The sequence below is a fragment of the Spermophilus citellus genome (assembly GCF_964194105.1).
Source record: "Spermophilus citellus genome assembly, chromosome: X".
In the NCBI taxonomy this organism is placed as follows: Eukaryota; Metazoa; Chordata; class Mammalia; order Rodentia; family Sciuridae; genus Spermophilus; species Spermophilus citellus.
The window spans coordinates 84,692,523-84,712,392 of record NC_138190.1 but is presented as its reverse complement, the minus strand read 5'-3'; the positions used below and the strand labels follow the sequence as shown (position 1 = coordinate 84,712,392).

The window sequence follows — 19,870 nt, the reverse complement described above, 5'->3', positions numbered from 1 at the left end:
GAATATTATCAAATTCAATATAAATTAACATTATTTTGGCCCATTTTTAATTTCATATTGTATAATATGATTTAGCCATTTTTCCTTAGAAATTATTAAGTACACGACCTTACAAACCATGTATATTAGTAAAATGAAAAGATTATTTTTGCCTACTTTATAAGACAGGGCATAAATGCTCTTTCAATATGCTAAAACTTATATCTTTCATTTTTAAAGTTATCCTTTCATTATAAGGTACACAATTTACCTTGCTCATATTAATCAGCTATAAAAATATCATATAATCTGATCTTCTTTTAATAAAGTTTATCCTAATATATAACATATTTGTAATTTAGATAATATGTATGCAAATAATAGTAACATCATGTATCTAATTTCCCAGAATAGACTCAGAATGGGAAGAACATTTTGATGCTTACTATAAAGAAAGTGAACTCTAAATCCCTTTAAAATCTTCGCCTTCAGTTACGTTTTTAAAATAGAAGGATTGTCAATGGAAGTGTAACTGATGTGATTCTGCAATCTGTATACTGAAATATGATATGTCAAGAACTATGTAATGTTTTGAACAACCAACAATAAAAAAATAGAAGGATTGTATTCAATTCTATATTATTTGTGTTATTGAGTAGAGGGTGATTGTAATGTCAAGATAAATCTGATACTTCAGTCTTACTTCAAGGAAATTTTCTTTCTTTTTATATCTACCAATCTAGTGGAGAAGAAAATAAGCAGAGAAATAAAGAACAGATAAATAAAATGGAGATAGAGTGGCATAATGTCCTCCTCTTGACATCAATGTCTCTGCAAACAAACAAGCAAATTATTTAAAATGAAATAATGAAGCAGGTGTTGGCTGAAGATGAGGTCTTTATTTAAAAACAAAGATATTCTAAAGTCTCTAAGTATTGATTGCCTAACCATCACAATTCTCTCTCTTTTTTTTTTTCACTTGGGTTTTAAGACTATGACCTCTGGAGTCAGACTTCCTTATCTGAAGTCTCATGATCAAATTTATGGCTGATTGGTTCTTGGAAACATCACACCATCACCCCTACCACACACATACACTTCTGCGACTTGATTTTTTCATCTATAAAATCATAAGAAGAAGAAGAACTATGTCATATGGTACCATTTTCAAATTAAGTGAGATAAGGCATAGTATTAGGCATATAATCTGCTTAGTGAATGTAATCTGTTACTTTTTTCTCCTAAATAAAATCTCAAATGGATTTAGTATTATGTATTTAGCTTATTTTATAGGAATATTTAGATTAAAATCAGACATTTGCTTCTTCCATTTATCAAACTAAGGTGTACAAATGTTAACCCAAGGAAACCTAAGTTCTCTAGCAAAGCAAAAGTGTAAATAGGTGACCAAGTTCCACCTACTATTTAGTCTGCCTTTTTAAGTCACATATCTTTATATGCATATTTCATTTTGACAAAGCCATATCCATCATGCTTTAAAGACAATATATTGTGCTATATATAAGTTGTATATATAGGAGGCAATAAAATACAGCTTTGGACCATAATGAGCCTATAAACTAGGGAGAGAGAAAAGCAACTCTTATTCAGTATAGATGTAAAGGAGCACTATCACAGAGGCCAAAGTTGTGGTATGGATCACATACTCACATCAGGTAACATATATTCTCCTGTGCCTTATAAATTCAATACAATAGGTATAAGAACCTGATGAGTCTACAGTGTACAATTGATTCTAAAGCAAGAAAAGAAATCTGCTTTGCACACAAATATTTCTGATTTATAGGTTTAACCAAACACTGTGATCATTATATTAGCACCCACATTTTTGCAACACATGGCTTTTTCACAGGTAAGCAGTTGGTCATGAATATTTCAGTCCCTTAGCTCATAACATCTAAAAAGTGAGAGATGATATTCATTATTGAATGAAAACTTTGTTTAGTCCTAACATTCCTGGATGCCAAGCAGGCATCCCATCAGCATTCATAAACATATGGACTATTACTTCTCTAGCACAGTAGTTGCTGTTAATTTATTGTGTTTTTATGTGGTGAAGATTCACATCTTTTTCACAGCCTGTCAGAGTAGCAACAAACTATAGCAATCATAATACTAAAGATTACAACATAAAGCAAATATTTATCTAGTTTGTAGTTTGCAATTTGAGATTAAGTGAATCAGTTCCACACTACAAAATAAATAAATAAATCTTGCCATGTTCCAGCTGAGGAGTGGTTATCAGTCCAGCAATTTACTTTCCAGATCAGCAGCCACAATTTTCTTATTTACTAGAAGATGTGACTGTACTGAATGTGCCAGCAGGAGAGTTCAAGACACATGTTGTCATTCTTCATATTGACAATGACTCTGCTGATTAGGCTACTTGCTATGCATACAAATGTGGTTTACAAGATGGATTTGAAACTACTAATGCATTTCACATGGGTTATGTAGTATGTAGTTGTTGGCATGATAAGTGTATTCTCTATCCACAGTTTCTTTCAAATTTAATTTTTTTTCCATATCCTCCTGGCACTTTATTACACATAATAGGCCCACTGTAGACTTCTTAATATCCAGATTGCAGTGTCCTCCTAGTTTTTCTCAAAAATATAAAGAGTAATGCTTTAAATAATCAATAAAAAATACAATTAAAATATATATATATATAAAGAGGTCAATTGGTAGCAATTTAAGACTATCTAAAAATCGTCAGGTAGCAACAATTCAGATGCAGAATAATGATGATTTGGATGCATTCTCTATAATACTCAATAATGCCCAGAGACAAATAAAATAATACTATACGCAAACATAATTTTTTAAAGATGCATTAGTATATTTAAACATAGAATAATTTTGAAACTTTTTTAGGTAGACAAAAATTAGACTGCTTTTATAACCACAAGTTTGCAATTATTCACCCTTTTAATAATTTAGCCTCATGGGTTTTAAATGTTGCATATCAAGTCATACATGGAGAAATCCCTTTGATGTGGGCCAACTATTATATAAAATCTTGATACAATGGCTACCTGATTTAAGTCATATTTCCCAATAAATAATAATGTAATAGCTGAGCATTATTGAACACCTAGTATACCAGATACCATACTAAGTTAGTTACATGAATAATCTCATTTAACTCTTACAAAAATTTATGAGGCTGACAATTATTATCTTCATTTTACAGATGAAGAAAGTCAGGTATAAAAAGTAGAAAGTCATGTGTTTAGAGTCATATACTTAAGTTGTACAAAATAATTTTGTGCCTTATGTTTAAATACAATTACTCAGTTCTCAATATGGAAGCTTTTCTTCATTTTACCATTGCAAGAACACTAAACATGGAGTCAGAAAAGTTATATTTCTATTTTAATTATATTGCCATTTCATTGTGTATTATTTTTTTCTTGAGCACCTCATTTACATTTAACTTCTCTAGGCCTGTTCTTCATCAGAAAAAAATGTTAAGATATATGTTCTACTCAGTCTACCTTGAAGGACTTAATGTTGTAATATTCACCAAAGTACTTTAAAATCTTAAAAGTGCTATGCACAATTAAGATAGTAATTGTCATCAACAACAATGAAATAAGCTGTTTCAAGTTATTATAAAATGAAAATGGGAAAGTGATATACTCAAGATGTATTTTTGGAAACTGCCCTCAAATGAAACACATCAGCAATGAAGATTGACACATTCTGGAAAGTGTTTCATTACACTCTCAGAAATCTACTCTACCTTTTTGCTGTAGTAAACTTTCTTGGCCTGAAAAATGGAAAGATTTCTACCTCATGATTATTTATTTGTTCTGAAGCACTCAAAGTCTCTCTTTCATGAGGTGTTCAAACTTATCTCAAAACTGTTTACTTTTCCGGACACTCTACTATGGTTTGAAAGTGCTTTCCCGGATAAAAGCATATTTTAAATCCCTAATGCAATGGTGTTAGAACATAAAGCATAAGCCCAGTGGCTTGGGGGGCTGATGTAGGAGGAATGCAAGTTCAAAGGCAACCTCAAAAAAAGTTGCTTAGTGAGGCACTAAGCAACTCAGTGAGATCCTGTCTCTAACTAAATAAAATACAAAATAGGGCTAGGGATGTGGCTCAGTGGTTGACTGCCCCTGAGTTCAATCCCTGGTGCCAAAAAGAAAAAAAGAAGAAGAAGAAGAAGAAAGAAGAAAGAAGAAAGAAGAAAGAAGAAAGAAGAAAGAAGAAAGAAGAAGAAAGAAGGAAGAAGGAAGAAGGAAGAAGGAAGAAGAAGAAGAAGAAGAAGAAGAAGAAGAAGAAGAAGAAGAAGAAGAAGAAGAAGAAGAAGGTGGTAGAGCTAAGGGGAAGTGTTTAAGTAGTGAGTGAAGTCAATTATAAAAAGAGCTTGAGGCTGTGAGTTTGCTTTCTTATCCTCTCCTCTTGTGCCATATAAATTAGTTCAGAAAGAAGTATTCAGACGAAGGCCCTAAAATCGTGGACTTCCCAGACTCCAGTTCTGTGAGCCAGTAAATTTGTAATTTATTGTAAATTTCACAGTTTCAGGTACTCTATTATAGCAGCAAAAAGGAACAAAGACTTAAACTTGTTATACAGAAGTGGGGCTGTATAACAAATACCTCAAAATGTAGAAGCAGCATTGGAACTGGCTTATAGGCAGAGATTGGAAAATTTTGTGGGAGGAGGCTGGAAACAGCCTATATTTTCATAAACAGATATCGATGATTATTCTGGTAAGGTCTCAAAAATGAGTGTAGGAAAAAAAACCTCAATATTTGTATAGATCACCAAAGTGTTCATGACCATAATGTTGATAGAAACATGAATGATAAAGGCAACTCTGATGAGGTCTAAGATAGAAAAGAGTAATAATGTATTGGAAACTGGAAAAAAGGCCATCCTTATTACAAATGTTTAACTACTTGGCTGAATTATGTTTAGTTCAACAAGGACTTTATGGAAATTATAAATTAAGAGTGATGAGCCAGGATAACTGACAGAAGAAATATATTGGCAACAAAGTATTCAGGGTGCTACAGGCCTTCTTTTAACTACATATAATGATATGTAAAAAGAAAAAAATGGATTTAAAAATGACCTTCATAATTAAAATTTAGGGACTTGAGGGATTTTCAATGTGGCCATATGGGGGAGATTAAAGAGCATTATCAAGAGAGGAAACCCAGGGTGTGGCCAAATGACCCTTTGATAAGGAGATGCATATAGTAGGATGAATCCAGAATCTATTCATAGGGACAATAAGATAAAACTGATGCAACTGTTAACATCAGGACCGGAATGTGAAGGTCTAGGGAAAAGTTTTAAAGCAAATTCTTAGGATACCCTCAGGACATTGGGTTTCACTTGCTAGGGCCACCACAAATCACTGCTTCATACATTGCAAGCCCACTTTTCCTCAGCTATCTCAGGTTTAGCTCAAGTGGGCCCAGGGACTGCCTGACTGTTCAGAAGATATAAGAATGCAAGACTTAGGGGATTATGGCTTCCTTTACCAAGATTTCAAAGGATATTATAGACAACCCAGGGTCCCAGGAAGAGGCTTACTGCAAGGTTGGAAGTACCCAGCAGAGAGCTCCCACTAACACAATGGCCAACATGGAATTGCAAACATTGGAAGATTCTCCACTAGGGCAACGCCTACTAAAGCCATGAGAGCAGAGCCATGTTAAAGATCTCAAAATCATGAGATAAAAATTTCAGTTATTTACAAATTACCCAGTTTCAGCTATTCTTTTATAGCAGAACAAAATGGACTAAATCTTTCTCACAAACTGGAGGACAAGTTCTATGAAAGTAGGGATCATGTTACATTAAAAATAGAATACTCGGGCTGGGGTTGTGGCTCAGCAGTAGAGCGCTTGCCTAACACATGCGAAGCCCTGGGAACCTCAGCACCACATAGGGATGAATAAGTAAAATAAAGGTATTGTGTCAAACTACAACTAAAAACATAAATATAAAAATAAATAGAATACTCATTTCCAGGCACATAACAGATGCTGACTAAATGCTATATTAATGAGTTGAATGAGACATTACATGGATGGAATTACTACTTAAACACCTATTTATCTCAAAAAAAGAGGAAAGCACAATTCTGTCCAAAGAAAGGTATGAATAAATATTAAGAATTTATATATAACTAAAAATAAATGATAAAAAGAAATGTATGGGGAACAATATTTTTGAGGGGCTCATTAAAATAGATGTACTAGTTTATTAATTGGGTGGATTAAAGTAAATTCCTGTCTGTTCTCCCAATACACAATAATATGCAGAAATATTTATGTAATCACCATCTGGAAACAAATTAAATATCTACATACCAAAAAAAGAAATCACCAAATATAGGCTATCATCTTTATCTCTTTCCTTACTCTAAGGAAAATTGTGTGATAAGAAAATCATAAATATGTTCAATAAGAAAATGGAATTGCTTTATTTTTATCTATTTATATATTTATTCCTAGTTGACACATAGTCTTGCACATATTTATGGGGTACAGTGTGACATTTCAATATATATACAAAATGTGTAATGATCAGAACAGTATAATTGTCATATCTATTGTCTCAGATATTTACCATTTAATTGTGTTCAGATCCTTTAGAAATCTCTACTACCTATTTTGAAATATTCAATTAGCTATTGTCAACCATTGTTACTTTACTTTGCTCTAGAACATTAGACATCATCCTTCCTATTCAACTGTACCCCTGTACACATTAAACATCCTCCCTTAATTTCCCCTCCCCTATCTCTGTTCCTAGGCTCTGACAAAAACTATCCTATTCTCTATTTCTATGAGATGAAATTTTTAGCTCCCACAAAGTGAGAACACGTGGTATTTGTCATTCTGTGCCTGATTTGTGCCACTTAACATAATGTACTTAATTTCCACCCATGTTGTTGCAAACAACATTTTATTCTTTTTCTGACTCAATAATATTCCACTGAGTGTGTACATATTACCAGATTTTCTTTATCCATTTGCTATTGTCTGCATATGGAATATTTCCCAAATACCCATGTGTTAAATGCTTGGAACATATTTGGGCAGTATTGGAAGGTGGCTGAAACCTTAGAGATGGAGCCTAGTGAGAGGTTTTAGTTAATTTGGGGGGTATACTATCAGAGAGGATATAAGAGGCCAGAAAGGTAGCACATGCCTGTAATCAAAACACCTGAGGAGGCTGAGAGAGAAGGATCACAAGTCCAAAGCCAGTCTTTGCAACTTAGTGAGATCCTGTCTCAAAATTAAAAAAAAAAAAATAGAATAAAATGAAAAAGGCTTGGGCTGTAGCTCAGTGGTAAAGAACCCCTGGGTTCAATCCCTGGGACCAAAAAAAAAAAAAATCCCCTATGAAGTGATCAGCTTGATGCACCTCACACCCCTACTCAAATGTACTGCCTTACCACAGACCCAAAAGCAACAGGGTTAACTATGGATTGAAAGCTCCAAGACTTTAAAACAAAACAAACTTTTACTCTTTACAAGTTGGTTTATCTCAGATATTTGTTACAGTAATGGAAAGCTGACTAATACACCATTCATCAATGGACATCTACACTGATTTGGCATCTTGGCTATTGTAAATAGTATTTCAATAAACATGTAAATACATTTGTATCTTTACCATCATTATTTCAGTTCCTACGCGCGCGCGCGTGTGTGTGTGTGTGTGTGTGTGTGTGTGTGTGTGTGTATCCATACAGTAGTGGGGGGGCTATATTAGATGACCATTCTCTTTACAGTTTTTTTAGGAAATTCCTTATAGTTTCTCATACTGTCTGTGTTCATTTATTCTCCCAATAACAGCATGTGACAGTTAATCTTTCTCAGCATCCTTATCAGCATTCATCTCTGCGTATGTGTGTGTGTGCATGTTTAAATGATAGCTATTCTAACTGTAGTAAGGTGTTATCTCATTGTGGTATTACTTTGCATTCCCCTGATGATTAGTGATGCTAAGCACTATACATGTGGACCATTTATATATCATCTTTCAAGAAATATCCATTGACATGACCACATCAACATTTATGGCAACTAAATTCACAATATCTAAGCTTTGGAACCAACCTAGGTGCCCTTCAACAAATGCACAGATGAAGAAAATGTGGTATATATACACAACAGAATATTTTTTCCAGAATTTTTTTAATTTTAATTTGTTATATATGACAGCGGAATGCATTATAATTCATATTACACATATAGAGCTCAATTTTTCATATCTCTGATTGTACACAAAGTAGAGTCACACCATTTATGTCTTCATACACGTACTTAGGTTAATTATGTCCATCTCATTCCACCGTCTTTCCTACCCCCCATGGTCCCTCTTCTCTCCTCCCTCCCCTTTGCCCTATCCAGAATTCATCTAATCATCCCATGCCCCCCCCAACTAAATTATGAATCAACATCCTTAAATCAGAGAAAACATTCAGTATTTGGGTTTGGGGGATTGTCTTACTTAGTATTATATTCTCCAACTCCATCCATTTACATGCAAATGCCACAATTTTATTCTCTTTTAATGCTGAATAATATTCCATTGTGATATATACCACATTTTCTTTATCCATTCATCTATTGAAGGGCATCTTGGTTGATTCCAGTTTAGCTATTGTGAATTTTGCTGCTATAAACATTGATACACAATGGAATACTACTCAGCCATAAAGAAGAATAAAATTATGGCATTTGCCAGTAAATGGATGGAGCTATAGAATAAAATGGTAAGTAAAATAAGCCAAAGTCCAAATGTTCTCTCTGATATGTGAATGCTAACAACAATTAAGGGGCAATATAAGTTTATTAGATTAGACAAAGGGGAATGAAGGGAAGGGAGAGAGGATGAGAAAAAGAAAGACACTAGAATGAATTGGACATATTTTTTCTATGTTCATATATGAATACACAGCCAGTGTAACTCTACATAATGTACACCCTAAGAATTGGAAGTACATATGTCAAAATACATTCTACTTTCATGTATTCCTAAAAAGAACAAATAAAAAATGGAAAAAAATAAAATAAAAAATAATTTAAAAGAGAAATATATATGCCCATCATTAAATCTGTTTATTTAAATGTTGTTGAGTTGTTTCAATTCCTTATATACTTTAAAAATGAATCTCTTGTCAGATGAATAGTTTAACTACATCTAAAACCATGTTATCCATGAAATGGGATAATGTGAACTCTTCCTTTCCTACTTTGATATTCTTTATTTGTTTTTCTTGCTTTATTGCTCTTGCTAAAACATCAAATACTATATTAAATATGTGGGCTGAAAGTGGACACCTTTGTCTTTTTTCTAATATTAGAGAAAATTATTTCAAATTTTCCTTTCAGTTTGATAATGGCCATGAACTTATTATGTACATTATTTATTGTACTGAACTTCATTTCTTCTATATCTAATTTTTGAAGGTTTTAATCATAGAGGAAGGCTGCATTTTATTGAATGGTTTTCTTGAATCTATAGAGATGATTAAAAGCTTTTTTGTTCTTCATTCTATTGATATAATGTATCACACTTATTGATTTCTGTATGTTGCATCACACTTATTGATTTGTGTATGTTGAACCATCCTTGCATCCCTAGGGTGAATCTCATTTGGTTATGGTGTATAATCTTATATGATTTTGCTAGTGTTTTATGTAATTTGTTAGTATTTTGTTGAGAATTTTTCTTTTTTTCTTTATCAGGGATATTGGTCTGTAATTTTCTTTTTGTGGTTGTCTTGTCTAATTCTGGTATCAGAGTAGTGATTGCCTTGTAGAATGAGTTTAGGAATCCATCCCTTTCAATATTTTCAAATAGTTTGAGAAGAATTGGTCCTATTTCTTCCTTAAAGTTTGGATAAATTCAGCAATGCAGCTATCCAGTCCTAAGCTTTTCTTTGTTGGCAGATATTTTATTATTAATGCAATCACGTTTCTTACTATTGGGCTACTAAGGTTTTCTGTGTACTCATAGCTAAATTTTAGTAGCGTGTATCATCCAGAAATTTATCCAATTTGTTTCTCAAGGTTTTCCAATATTTTTTAGTTTATAGTTGTTCATCATATTTCCTAACAATTATTTGTATTTCTGTGGTATCAGTTGTAATATATTTGTTTCCTCTTTGATTTGATTTATTTGGGTCTTTGCTCTTTCTTCTTATTTGGTTTAGCTAAAAATTTCTCAATTTTATTTATCATTTCAAAACATCAACTCTTTGATTCATTGGTCTTTTATATTTTTATTATCTATTTTGCTCATTTATGCCCGAGTTTTGTTATTTCTTTTCTTGTACTAATCGGGGGTATTTTTTTCCTTGATTTTCTAGTTTTATTGAGTGTTATCATTATTTCTTTAAATATTTCTAATTTTTCATGCAGGCACTTATTGGTATAAACTACCTTATTCCTTCTTCCTGCTTGTCCTGTACCCCATTTGCTTTAACTGGCATGTATCTGTTTTCATTTGTTTCAATAAATTTTAAAAATTTCCTCCTTTGCCAACTGCTAGTTCAAGAGAATGTTGCTTAATCTCTATGTATTTGATAAAATTCTAAAATCCCTCTTATTGGTTAGTATTTGTATTCCATTTTTGGAAAGAGAAAATATATTCTATCATTTTAATTTTTAACATATTGGCATTTGTCTTGTAGACTAAAATATGTTCTATCCTGGAGAATGTTCCATGTGCTGATTAGATGAATGTGTGTTTTGTAGCTGTTGAAGAGTGCTATAAATGCCTATTAGTTCCATTTGATCTATAGTATAATTTTTTCCCAAATTTTCTCTGTTGAATTTTGGTCTGCTTAATCAGTCAATGATGAAAGTCAGATGCTGATAACCCCAAATTGTTATTATAGCCTACTTCCACAATTAGATCTAATAATGTGTGGCTTATATAATTGTGTGCTCCAGTGTTTGGTGACATGTATATTTACAATTGTTGTATCCTTTTATTCGAGTTGATCCTTGTTTGTCTTTTTAAACACATATTGACAAAAATACTATTTTATCTTATGAAAGAATGGCTACACCTGCTTGCTTTTGGTTTCTGCTTTCATGGTATATCTTTTTCCATTCCTTGATTTTCAGTGTATCTGTGTTTTTACAGGTGAAGTGATTTTCTTGTAGGCAGCAAATGAGGGGCTTCATTTATTGTTTTTAATCCATTCAGTCCAGTGAGTCTATTATCTTTGAACTGGGAAATTTAATCCACTTATACTTGATAATATTATTGATATGTAAAGATATATTCCTATCATTCTGTTCATTTTTTCTGTTTGTTTTGTATATGTTATGTTCCTTTATTCTTTTTGCTTAGTTTTCTGATTTAATAGTTTTCTGTATTGACATTATTTGATTATATTCTCTTTCTTTTTGTTCTCTTCTACTGTTGTATTTTGTACTTTTGTGGATTATCATGATGGTACTATTAACATTTTTTATTCTACTGTAGACTCCCTTAAGTATTATTAATGTGATAGGCCCCATAGTGAGGAATTTCCCCAGTACTTGTTTGTCTTGGAAAGACTAATTGTACATAGAAACTGGTTGGCAATTTTGTTTTATTTTCTTTGTGACTTTGGATACATCATCCCATTCACATCTGATCTGTAACTTTTCTATTGAGAAGGCTTCTGTTAGACTAATGGAATTCCCCTTAAGTGTGACCTGATGCTTTTCTCATTCTGTTTTTAGAATTTTCTCATCTTTACATTTAACAGTTTTACTGAAATATTCCTTAAAGAGGATCTTTTTAGATGAATCTTTACGAATGTTTTGAGCTTCCTTGACACAGATGTCTATATCATTCCCAATATTCAGAAAGTTTTCACTAATTATTTTGCTAGTTTTTCTATGCCTTCCTCTTTACTTCTGCTTTTTCAATATCTATAATGTGAATGTCTGTTCACTTAATTTTGTTGCTTAATCTGAAAGGCTTTCTTAAATATATATTTTTTCTTATTTCCTTTAGTTGTGTGTAACTGGAATATTTCATTGTATCTCATTAAATTTTCTTAAAATCATTACTTTGAATTATATTTTAGGTAATTCATCTGCTTCCTTTTGGGGGGTCTCTATTGCTAGACAGTGAGTTATTGCATTTCTTTGGAGGTGTCAAGTTACCTTGGTTTTTCATGTTCTTAAGACCCAATATTGGTATTCATGTACTATTAGGTCAGTTGCCTCTACCAATTTTATATATTGGCTTTCATAGTAAATCTTTCTTATGGTGATGCATCCAAGGGCATTGATCAGAATGGCTATGTTGGCTTTGGTTCTAAGTGAGCTGCACAGAAGTTTTCAGGTGGCTTTTTCAACTGCAATCAATGTTGCCAATGTCTGTAGGTGGCTCATTGACCTGGGTTGTAAGGCTATGGGGTTATTTTGCTAGCTGGAATGCACTTTTTTTATGTTGTGTGCCCATCCATTTCTATGCATCATGTGGGGTGTAGGGCCAGCCGAGTTGGCCCATATTGGTATGGGCCTGCATACATCATTATACTCAAAACATCTTGCCTAGCTGTTTCTCATGGTTATGTGGTGGTGGAAAGGGTAACATGGATGATTCATAAGTCTGAGTGGGCCACGCTGCTCAGCTGCATTACAGGACACTGGATGGGCAGTGTCTCAAGGTGGTTGCCTGCCACAGAAACCTGTATGGGAAAAGGCAATACATTGGCTGACTTCCTGGATGGGAAGATGCAGTGGTCAGTAACCCGGCACTTCTTTAAACTAAGCTCAGGGCCTGAGGCTTCAGGCTTCTCCAGCACTAAATGTCTCAAGTATCTGCAGCATGAATAAAGACAGTTGGAAGCCTCCTGCTTACACTTTCTGAACCAAAATGAACTCCTTCTTGGTTCAGGGTTGATTTTGAGTCATGGGATAGCAGATACTATGTGTCTAGTTCCATTCTTTATAAAACCATTATGTATTATCATGCTCTAAAACATCTCCAACACATTCCTACTGCACTGCAATGCTCTCACTCTGCCTCAAACACTCCAGTGAAACAGCTGTTGTTTTGTTCTTTGCTTTGGTCCTTTGCTGTGGAAGGAAATGTACCAGCCACCAATAGTCAACAATTTTCTTGACATCTTCTGTTTTAGAATTAGTTGAAGATCAATGAAATTTTGATCAAATTAAAAATCAAAAGTAATTATTTTGGAAAAAAAGATAAATTCTATTTAAATTTGCATGTTTGTTTGAAATGTGTTGACAGTACATTTGGAATGGACTCAGCAACTACACAAGACCCTGTCTCAAAATAAATAGTAAAAAGCACTAAGGATATACATCAATAGTAAAGCACTCCTGAATTCATTCCCCAGTACAAAAAAAAATGTAGAAACTAAACAGGAAACTAGAGTAGGAGAAAAACAAGGAAAGGGTATGACCATAATATAAAAACTAAATAAATAAAAATAATAAAGCCATCAACAGATAAGCACTGAAGAATAAAGGAACAAATACTGAAAATCAATAAAGGAAAATAATTTTAAAACAATGCATTTAACTAAATTATGAGGCTATATGAAATAGAATCTTAGGTCACTCATGAAAGGTTCAGTCATAAAAATAAAATGGGCTGTCTATGCATGATTTACCTCAAGCTAAATGTTTTCTGACTGGTAGCGTTTGCTTGGAAACTGTTGTGTTATCAATGCATAGAGTTTTTCATTATTGTTTGATTGATATGGAAGATATTGATGGAAGAGAAGATGTGATGTCCCTTTCAAATAATTTGCAAGTTCCTTATCTAGCTATGTGTCATTTAACTGTGCCTAACACAGGTGATAAAATTCAGAAATAATTTTATAACTTTCTCTCCTGTGGACAGGGATAGTTTATATCCACAATTTGTCATAACTAGACAAATATAGGTAGTTAACTAAAATCATCCTTCCCTCTCAATAATTCCATAGAATCTTAAACATAATATAATGACGTTTCAACATGGATACTTTCCCTCTCACCATCTTTAATTTCTATTTGCTTTCTAGATGTTTTATCTACCTCAATCAGGAGATACTGTAAAAACAAGTGACTGAGGGCTCAAAATAATGAATTATAAAAAAATCATGTTGTAGGAAATTTGCTAGTAGAAATATCAATGTTCCGGAGAACATTTAACAGTCCCAAGCTGCCAGTTCAGATTTTTGGGAAACAATGCATGCATAGTAATTCCTAGAAGTCCAAGAAGGTTGATAGTGGTTTTCTCAAGTAATAAATCAGTGGCATTGTCATCATGGAAGTTCTTGCTTTCATAAACATTTGACATGCCACAAATATCACAAAAGATATCATTAGCTTTATCTGACTTCCTTGATCCTACCACTCTATATTTAAAACTTTAAACCATGAAACTTTTGTTGACACCAAGGAATTTCCAGAGATAGAAATTTAATTGATGCTCAATAACTATTGGTTAAATAATTTCATTGTGACAATTTTGGAAAAGAGTTAAAGTTTTTTTATATACTTAGACATATGTTTACCATACAACCTACAAATTTCATTTCTATTCGAGAGAGATGACCATATATATCCACACACATGTGTAGATGAAAAGTTGAAGCACTATCCTTTATAATAGCCAAATATTGGGAAACAAATGTTTGAATAAGAAAAATGTATAAACAAATTGTAGTATATCCAAATCATGGAATACTTACTACTTGGCAATAAAAAATGAATGAATTATTCATGTACACTGTAATTTATAATCTCAAAATGGTTTTTCAAAGTCAAAGAACTCAGGCAAAAATATTACATTCTTTATGTCTCTCTTAATATAAAACTTTAGAAAATGCAAACTAATCTTTAATGACATAAAAAATAAAAATGGGGAGTGTCTAGAGTATGGACAGGGAAAGAGGGATTGTATACTAGGAAATGAATATTCTCACTATCTTGATTATGTACACATGGGTGTGCATATATGTCAAAACTTATTAAATTATGCAGTCCAATTATATATAGTTTATTCAATGTCAATTATTCCCCACTAAAACTTTTTTTTTAATGTAACATTTTTGTGTGCAACAGGATATTGAACCCAGGGCACCATGCATGCCTAGGAAGCAATGTATCTGTGAGCTACATCCCCAGGCCAAGAATGTAACTTTTTAGAAAGGTCTACCTCAGTCTTTCTCAAATAACTATATATAGTCAGCCATTCACAGTTGCATATGATAACCCTCTCTCAATAAACAGATTATTACCAACCACCTTTTCAATAAATGTTGGTGATATATGAAAAATTCTCTTTTGTATCATGCCCTGACTTCAATTTACAGAACTCATCGCTGACCTTTATGGCACATTTTAGCTGTTCTTATTAGATTTGTTTAAATAAATTTATGTGCCTTAAAATAGAGTACAAAGGTTTTTTAAATATGGTTAAAAATTACATATTTTTTCACTGTTGGTCCTTGTGTTATAGAAGTAACATTACTAAAAATGAAAATATCATTACTGTCAGATTGCGAGTAAAGAGAAAATGAAGTCGGAGTCTAATTCCCCTTTGGAAATGTATTTTTCTCTGTAGGAATTCTTAGATGATTGATGCTCAGTATATTTTGTTTAATAACTATATAGAATATCTTTTGATAAACCTAAATGCATGTTTAGCATAATGGGTTATTTCAATACAGCCATTCACTCTATCCCATAAAATAAAGTAGTGACAAGGCAGCTTATCATATGTCAAGCATATTGTACAATAGAAAATTTTATTGTCCTATTTAAATGTACCCTTTCTTCCCTGGAACAAAAAAACAAACCAGCATAAAGTGCAGGCACTGAAGGAGTAAAATAAGTAGTAGGTGAAGAGTCAAGCATTTCATTACCCATTAGTTGCATATGAAGGCAAAATGAGTTGGAGGATGGGCCTTGAAGATGGAAATGTTTTTCTATAATCAAATAGACTTGGCTTGCGACTATTTGATTCTTATAAGAGATCTCTCATTTGGAGATGGTTTGAGGATTGGCCAGATGGAAAGCAGGGCACTGTGGGATATATCATTTATCACAATGACAGTGTGTAGGCATCAGCGGTCCTCTCAACACAGAGGGAACCTAGAACTGCTAATGCGGAGCAGCATTGCAGCCGGACTAGTGGAGTTTGGCAATAGTTACATTTCTCATTAACTTAATCATATTAATTCATTAGCTTTGTATATCAAAGTAATTCACACAAGAATTATCACCAAGTAACAATTTATAACTGTTACTTTTTTCTACACAAAAAGTAGTTTGCATTTATTCAGAAGAGTATTTTTATATTTCTTGGATGATAAAATCATAGCTATAACAAATAATACCACTGATCATAAAATATTTTATATAAGCTGCCTGATAGTATAAACTATTACAATATCATCAAAAAATCAAACTTTTATCTAATGAAATTTTAAGATCACGAAAATTAATTAGTTGAACTATTCCAAAGATGTCATAATTCTGAAAAACAAACATCTGACTTATATTTAACTTGAGCAGTTACAGTATGATCCTGAATATTTATAGCCTAAATTTTTAATACAGTTTTTTCATGAGAGAACATTCATGATACATGGAAAACCATAATATTTACTCTCAGAAAAACCTGGAGTTTGAAATTCTGGCTCCACACTTACCATTATGGAAATGTAAGGCATAAAATCATTGAACTTTTTAAAAACTCATTTTCTTCATCTGTTCATTATGAACATTAATAATGTTAACTATCCTCAGGGCTAGGATATTTCAGCAGTAGAGGACGTGCTTAACATGTGTGAGACCCAGGATTTGATTTCCAGCACTGCAGACAATAATAATAATAAGGTTAAACTCACAGGCTAGCTAAGAGGATCAAATGAGGAAACAGTTGTAAATAGTTCTATTTAAATATAAAGCTTATCTGCATACATATATGTATGCTCACTTTAAATATGTGGGAATACATGGTAAAGCATTGCATTGATTATCATATGTGCTGACACCATTATCACTATCATCATCATCATCACCATCAATATAATTTTGTAAGGTATGGTTAATGTCCAAGGGTCTCTCCTCCATCTACATTGAAAATATGCAAAGTGTTCTGTACTATGAGCTACCCACCCATACAGAGAAAAAAAAAATGGTTGACAAGAACCTAAAAAATTGACTAGAGACATTTTTAGGTTAAAGTAGTTATACTATAAATTGGAAAAAGCACTGATAGATGCCTACAGAGAAACCTAGAATCTGCTAATAAAATAAATGTCCTTCTTAGTATTAAAATTATATATATATTATCTGTTAAGAATAGAAAATGCAAATTAGTGCTAGTCCAACCCCCCAACACTGTGGTAGAAATATTAGTAATTCAACTTCTGGCTCCTGTTAGGCCAGTGGTTCTTACTGAGCACATAAGAAATGAAGAAAATGCAATGAAACATTAAACAGCACTTACCATGTGTGTGACATGAACCATGCTCTACAATATTGATCACTGAAAAATCCACAGATACTAGCAGAAATTGATATATTTTAGTTCAGTCATAACAATGGTTGACATGGTTTTTCTAGAATGAGGAGCTGATTTCTTCTTTTTATAAGCAGAACAGTCTAGGATCTCTCCTTAAAAACAGTCCTTAACATTCAAACTAAATGAGTGAGAACACGAAATACATTATGAAAAGAGAGAGACACTGATTCCAATGATGCAATCAGGCTCATTGGCATTATAGCATACCATGAAGGTGACACCACCACACTAAGATCAAATATAATTCTACTTATGGCATTGTACTTACAATCACTGGATTAGATCTTCATGGGCTCAATTACCCAAAGAATTAGATGACTGCTGGCATTCTTAAAGATATTTTTCCAAAACACATCAAGAACTAAAAAAGAACTAAAAAATCTACTACATTTTAAGGAATGAACACTACAGGAATTTCATCTGAAGCACTTTATTACTTTCTTGTCAGGTGTAAGTATAAATCTCTCTCAGGCCAAATTCCACATCTGTCTATTTGAAATGTTTCATAAGCTAAGGAAAGGGGAGCAGTCATCTTCTGGGAAATTCAAGAGCTCATACAGCTATTTCATCCCTTCATTGTAATCCTAGGATAGTAACTCTTCAGCAGAGATGCACAAAAAAATGGGTATAATATTTCCTCTTCTTTTTTCCCTATAGCATGAAAATTTACAGAAAATACTAGAAAATATGATTTTTATGTGTTAATGTTTTATTTGTGAATTAAGATATTGAAAATATTATAGATACAGAGACAGAAACACCTAAGAATATCATTAGTTCATATACATGAAAGCAAAATGCAGTGAAACTTCATGATTTGAGAATAACTACAGAAAAGGTTGGGGAGAATTTGGGAAAATTCTGACCCACAAAATTAATTTTATTTTAGTGTTATAATGTTTCCTTATATTCATGATGCAGAGTAATGTTCAATAAATGCATGTTACATGAAAGAATGAATATATGTGTATCTCTAACTATATATATTTAGAGATATTACCTACCTGTCCATATATATAAATTATAATATTAATTATATATATAAATGAATATATAACAATAAAGGATAAAACTTATGAGACCTACCTCATGAATAAAGATCAATCATCAGTAATTGATATGTTGATTACTTTTATAACAGATCTTGTGAAAGCGGTTTTAGGTACCTAAATACTCCGCAAGTATTTTAATGTCACTACACCCATATACACATTCATACATACATACACACACTTCTTGTTTATACACTTAATTTGCTAAACAAGTTAATTTTTTAACACCTGAGATATCAGCATAGCCATGGTCTGAATTATGACAAATTCTGAACTAGTGGAGTATGAAAGAATATACCAATTACAAAAGAAAATAAAATCAGATGAAATATATTACCCTTTATATTATGTAAATGAAACAATGACATACCTGCCATTATAATGTGTCTTTTAAGATTTATATGTTAAGGGCTGGGGTTGTGGCTCAGTTTCAGAGTTCTTGCCTAGCATGTGTGAGTAACTGGGTTCTCTCCACAGCACCACATCAAAATAAATAAATAAACAAATAAATAAAGGTATTGTGTCCATCTACAACTAAAAAAAAATTTTAAAGACTTATATGTTAAGATATCTAAATTGAAGAAATACTCTTAAATAAATCTAATAATATCTTAACTATATATAACTCTTTTCACTGGTATTTTTTCCAATAGCTGATGAGAAATAATTTAATGACAAAAAATAATATATAAAATGTCACAATATCTGAAAATACATACCCTGATGATTCTTTTATGGTACATTTTTGTTAGTTTATTCTTTAATATCTGGTGGTTTGTTTTTTGTTGTTGTTGTTGTTGTTGTTGTTTTTGAGGTCATAAGATTCAGAGATTTATCCCAGGGCGCTTAACCACTGAGCAACATCTCCAGCCCTTTTTGTTTGTTTTTCTTATTTATTTATTTTAAAACAGGTTCTCGCTATGTTGCTTAGGGCCTCCCTAAGTTGCTGAGGCTGGCATTGATCTTCCTGTCTCAGCCTCCAGAGCTACTGGGATCACAGGCATATACTACCACACCTGGGTTTTATGGTACTTTAAGATCCTGTCTTTAAGCTAAAAGAAGCGGAGAAAAATAATATAAATGAATGCAGAACAAAATCCATTGCTTAGGCAAATCTAGCAGGATTCAAATAAACTGTTCCATACATATGACATAGAAACTGTAGGTAGCAAAGATTCTTTCTGACAAATAATTTTTCAGTTGTCTGTAAGTGTGTGTGTGTGTGTGTGTGTGTATGCTTGTTCTATATTACTTTAAAATATATTCTCAGA

The 19,870-nt window shown here is 32.5% G+C and overlaps 1 protein-coding gene across 3 annotated transcripts in view; it reads right to left on the bottom strand.

The window, feature by feature from the left end:
* Window positions 1–19,870, bottom strand: part of DACH2 (dachshund family transcription factor 2) — a 548,049-nt gene that overhangs the window by 283,444 nt on the left and 244,735 nt on the right. The window lies entirely within an intron of this gene.